Genomic DNA, 6000 nt, shown 5'->3' with positions numbered 1-6000 from the left:
CCAGTGGTGTGGCGAATGAATGCATATTTTTTTAGTACAGATCTGAATTTTCCTCTCAGGAGAGGCACATAGAAAGAAGTGAGAAGAAGAGATCTGAAAAAAAAAAAAAAAAGAAAGAAAAAGAGAGACATATTCTATAGGGTTAAGTGCAAGAGTGTAATAAGAGGCAGCTGCTTTGTGCTTGCAAATCCAAAGGGGCTTGCAAGAAGGAATTAAATTGCCCTTGACTGAGAAAAACAGAGTAAACCAAAGAGGTCTAAGGGCAGGGAAGGGACCGTGAACAGATGATGGCTGTTCCCACCATTTCCACCATTGTTTGTTTTTTTGTGTGTGTTTGTGGTGTTGCACAAGTAACTCAAATGCTCATTTTACAAAATCCTGAACCACACATTATTAGTCCCATTTTAAAGAAATGGGAGCTGGAATGACGAAGTTAAGCATAGCTGTAAGTGCTTTCTAAAACACCACATAATATTCAGAGGTGTTGAAAATGGAAAGCTGCTTAAAACTTTTTTTTTAGTTATACAATAGGAATAAGCATAGGAGGTCAGGAGCTGTTTTCTGGACATCAGAGCATGTGGAATGGAATGTCTTGTCCATACAGCTGAAGTCTTCTTTCCTACAATACAGTGTGTCCTCAGCCACAGGAAGAGTCCCTTATTCATTCTGGCCCACGAATTTGCTGGGCATTATATGGGACAGTGGCTAAGTATATGTAAGAAGTTCTTCAAGATCATTACCTTAATGTGATAATACCCTGACTTCCTCATCCTATCCAAATAACACAATTACCTAGATCTTTGCCAATGTTCTATTATTAAGTTGATTCTGTCTTGTATTTCAGCACTGAGAGAAAATAAAGTACTGAGCTATAAATGATGACAACAAATGAAGCCTAGTACCCCTCTCACTGCTTTAACCAACATGTTCTCTCTTAGTATTTTACTATTTTCTTGGAATTAAGAAGCAATCAGAGCAGCAGAGTGGCTTCAACTTAGTGCTGGGTTAGAGGTGTGTTTAGTACCAACTGTTTAATCTTGATTTTTCCCACTAATTCTTCTGCTTATGGCAAAAGGCAGCCACAAGAGTAATTACATCTGTATATACATGTTCATGAGAAACAAATCCTGGAGTATAACAGTCCCATGTGGATCTGAAGATACTGGAGTCTGCTTTCAGTTCACCATAAAAAGCCATAGAGAGCAGTGAGGGATAGCAAGACTGTAATCTCCCTCCTGATTCTCTCTTTTATGGGCAACTTTCCTAGTAAGAAAATTCAATTTATTTTCCTTTATATTACAATTCTTCTGCAATATGGTTTAGCTAAACAGAATGTTTTCAAGGTGTGTAGGACTTGCATGCTCACACTGTCTGTGAGGTAGCAGGTCAAGAAAAACATATTCATGGAGAGTCAGAGCAGGACAATTTCTTGTCTCCTATTACTCTTCTGCTAGTTGAGATTCACTGACATTGGTGAACTTAAATATTCTGAGAAAGATTAGATTAAAACCAGGACCTGAGAATAATAGCCTGTAATAACTTTGGCATATTGCATTGCTATCACTTTTCATGCTGGTTTTATGATAACAGGCCCTGAGATGAAAACTGGGAATATTCCACTTAGTTTGAACTAATCTATTTCTAATCAGCAGCCATCTGTTAGAGCTCTTTCCTGAGAAATGTGAGGGTAAAAAACCCCACAAAATCTGCTGGGAAAGTCCAAAAAGTATTTTGCAGGCAGAAAGTATGCCCAGTTTAGAGGTCTGGAATGCTTCCAAGACTCAGCACATGTGGATACTTGCTCCTACTGCATGCTGGCTTCATGTTGGGATGACACACCTCTGCAGTCTCTTGTGAGCCACAACAGAGCTGCATGTGGCTAGTCTCGAGGCTGGACAGCGGGCTAACAGGATGTCTGTATCATTACACACACCTGCATTGAAGCCCTGGCACAGCTTTGGGAATCTAATCTTCTGTTGGGCCTGCAGATGGGATGCTGCTGCTCTGCTGCTACACTATGTGCTTCCCAACATTTGGCCTTCAAGTGCATTTGTTTCTGCTTTCTGTCAGGTAGGTAGAGAGGTGTTGGTCAGCCAAAAGAAGCATCAGCAGATTCAGTTAGGCAGAAGGTAAGTGAAGAAGGGAAACAAGTGGATGATCATATCAAGATACAAGAGCTAGCAGAGGGTGACATAAAGGGTGTTGCTGTTCGGTCCTAAGGGATATCAAGACTATAGACAATAAGAGAGGATTGATGAGTGAACTGGGATTTTGGCTCCTGTGGCCATCTCAGTAGCAGGAGCATGCATGTGCCCCACACCCATTTATCTGGAGCTTGTCTTTGCTGCTTGGTGATACTGCTCTCAAAGTACTCAATTTCGTTTTTTCAAGTATGTTCCACAGTTCAGCTGTCAGGAATTTGATGCTGAAGATGCAGTTTACCTTAGTAGGAAAAATGGACAAATATTGTGATTGTAAATTTTAACCTGTGATATCTGACTTGAAAACAGGAAGACACCCCAGGGTCTGTAGTGGATTGAGCTGGGGAAGCCCTGGGCTTCATGGCTTGTGATCTTGAATAACTACTGTCACTTCTCTGGTGTTCTGTGCTCAGTCTCTAAAGTTGGAAGCTGGAATAACTTTTTTTTTTTTTCTTCAGTAGGGAAACATGGGTCTGAAAAGATTGTCAGATAACAGCAAATTCAATCTATGGACTTGCATACTGCACAAGTGGGGCATAATTTAATCAAACTCCATGCCAAAGCTTGTTGGGTTTCTTGCTCCTCGCAGTTGCACAGAGCTGCTTCCCCAGAGGTCCCCACACCTTTCCTAGCATCTTAATTAAGCTTCTAACCTAAATATATTGGTGGTTCTTTCACACCAGGTACCAGTGTAGAATTTGAGCTCAAACAGGTTTCACCTCTAGATGGTATGCATGGGGAGTAGCAATCTGCCTCTTCAGCTAGGTTTTTTTCTTCCTCTCATATGACAGAACCCCACACTTCCAGGAATCTTTCATTGCACTTGATGTTGTGGGCTTTCAAAATGTTATAATGGCAACTTATAAACTCTTACTTGTTCAAAGTCTGCAGATCTCAAATGCCCTGTTCTTCCTCAGTGAAAGTACTAGCTCAAACCCATAAAAAGCAATAAAAAAAATCAACCTTTTATTCCTCCTGCTTTCTCCAATTATATTTTTCATTTTTAGTTTGGTTCACTTACAGACATTATAAGCTTTCCTTTTATTTCCTTTCCTCTCAGAGATGATACTGGCATAGGAGCTGTGGTGTCACTGCATCCAGACTGTCAGAAGATTAGTGTTTCCAAAGCATGTGGCCAACATCGAAATCATTCCTAGGGGCCCACACTGCAACACTGTTGAAATCATGTAAGTAAAGTCTACAGGCAAGAGAAGGTATGGCTTACAAATGCCAAAGAGTTGACAGCCTTTAAGCTTATAGTCCTCAGCCTTTTCTTTGTCCTCCTCTGACCTCCTCAGGTAATAAAATTATAATAACTACAGTGAAATATTCTTTCAATTGCAGAGCAACACTAAAGACAGCAAATCTGTTTAGATCCCCAGGCCAAATGACTGAAGCGGATAATTAACAAAATTCTATACAGCTAACTGCCAGGATTAGTTAGTAACTGGATTTAGTCCACCAAAGGGCATATTTTCTCCACTATAATGTGCATGCAGTCTTCAGCTATTTCTCTGAGAGCCATTTGATTAGTGTAGGCCTAGGAATGCAGAAGGACTAGAATGAGTTGATCTCCAGACAAGGCCAACAAAAACAAGGCCAACGTGACATATCTCTGTAACTTAGCACAAACAACCAAACAAATATGTGTCATACTTTTCAAACAAGTATATTGATCCAGGGTTCCTCAGGGTTGTGTTCAGCACCACATCGCCAGGCGCCGTGTTTAGGCTTTCTGGAGGCAGAGCCTTGAAAGCAATATAATGTTGCTCAGCACTGCCCTGTGCAAACTGATCTGGCCAAGAGATAGGATGATCAATAGAACAAGCTTCTCTTGTGTCCATGGGAGGGTGCATTTCCTCAGAGATAAATTACACACAATAGCTAAATGGACAAAGTTATTCCAGAATAGTTTCAAGTGAGTTCCCACTAATGCAAATTAAACAAACGTTCAACTAAAAAGAAACAAAGAAGAAATGTTTTTGTCTCCCACTAAAAGTGAATCTGGTTTTGTCTGGTTTTAAGGTTTGTAAATTAATCTCACTGTTTTGTGCCTGCTGTAATTCATTACAATATCTGTATTACAGTTCACACAAGAAATGGCATCAGTAAAGGAAACAGAGGCACCTCTGCAAACAAGCAAAAACTGCATAGGAATGCCGTTAGCCTTCAAGTGTCTCCAGGGTCAGAGTATTCATTATTTTATTCTAGCTCTTTCTATCCTTACTGCTCTCCATGTACAGGTTGTTAATCTGCAACAGGAAACTGCTGGGCTCAATAGGCTGTCACAACACTAGCAGACTCTTATATTTTATGGCAAAATTTTACACAGTGCTTAACCACACAGATATTTAAAGCAATTTCCTAACCTCTCGTGGTTTAACCCAAGCTAGCAATACAACTCACTGCTCACTCAATAGCTGCTCACTCAATCCCTCCCCCCCAATAGGGGAGAGAATTGAAAGGGAAGGGAGAAATTTTGATTGAGATAAACACAGTTTAATAAAATAACAAAATACTGATACACTACTAGTAAATATATATATATAAATTAGAAATAAAAGATGCTCAAGGCAATTCCTCATGAACTTGGTCCATGAGCAGCCAGTCCCAGGAAGCAACAGCCTGGTCCCAATCCCAAAGAGAAAAAAAAAAAAAAAAAAGAAAGAAAAAAAAGAAAAAAAAAAAGGCAGAAAGGCTCAGAGGCCTCTGCAAAACAGCAAAAGATCAAACGAAATGTTCCAAACCAAAACTCCTCCAGCTTGAGAGAGAAGGCATCTGGGAGTGAGCAAGAATGAGAATGCCCCAAAGAGAGAGACTAAAAGATCTCCCCTCACCCTCCTTAAATATGAAGCATGACACTAATGGGGTGGAATACTCTTATTGTTCAGTTTGGATGTCAATCAAGTTCCACCCCATCCTGAAATATGACACCATTCATGTAGAGCCAGAATTTTTTACTCAAAGGTAGCCACAGAGTTTGAATTCTGCACTTCTTGTCCCAGCATAATTCTTCTTGTCCCTAATGAGAAATTGATGTGGCCACTGCACTGAGCATTGCTGTGGGAACATGCCAGTGAGTGCATAGTACCAGGGTGAGATCACATTCAGACCAGACCAGCAGACACATGATTTGTTGCGGCAATAAGGAATGATGCATACCAGGACGCAGACAAGGATACACACACAGGCAGAGATCTTGTTCAGGAAGAAGCGCAGAGCCAGGCAGAGCAGAGAGCTAAGCCAGGCTGAGACCCTCTTTATTAGCCATTCACAATTTACAGGATTTACAGATATGGGCCTGGACTACAAAAGATGTTTTTCCAATAGGTGTTATTAAAAACACACCACACTCATGTTATGTTTGTTTTAGTTACATTCCCACTCATTCACAGAACAGTCTCAAGGACATTCACACATCCCATGCACTTGGGTCATCTAGCCTGACGTACCATTCTCATGAGTCTGGGCTATCACTCTTCACAATTATGAGAAACGTACTTCAGCACAATCTGTCCATGGCCCTTTATATTTTGCTATGATTTAATTATGTTAGTGCTATTTCTTTGACCGTCCAGATGGTCATGTTAGTATTGATCTTCCTTTATCAACCACGTGGCTGGAACTGCACATCTTACTTAACCACAATTTATAAAGCTGCATTTAGGATGCCACATCCTTATTGGTGTTGCACTCTGTGCCATCTTTGTATATCCTGAGGCTTTAATAAGATGAGCTGCTTCATGATTCTTTCTAAGTGAATTATGGGAGCAATCGTTCTGTGAAAAACAGGAGTAAG

This window comes from Streptopelia decaocto, assembly GCF_964273445.1.
Source record: "Streptopelia decaocto genome assembly, chromosome: 4".
Classification (NCBI taxonomy): Eukaryota; Metazoa; Chordata; class Aves; order Columbiformes; family Columbidae; genus Streptopelia; species Streptopelia decaocto.
This window is presented reverse-complemented; position numbering follows the sequence as displayed.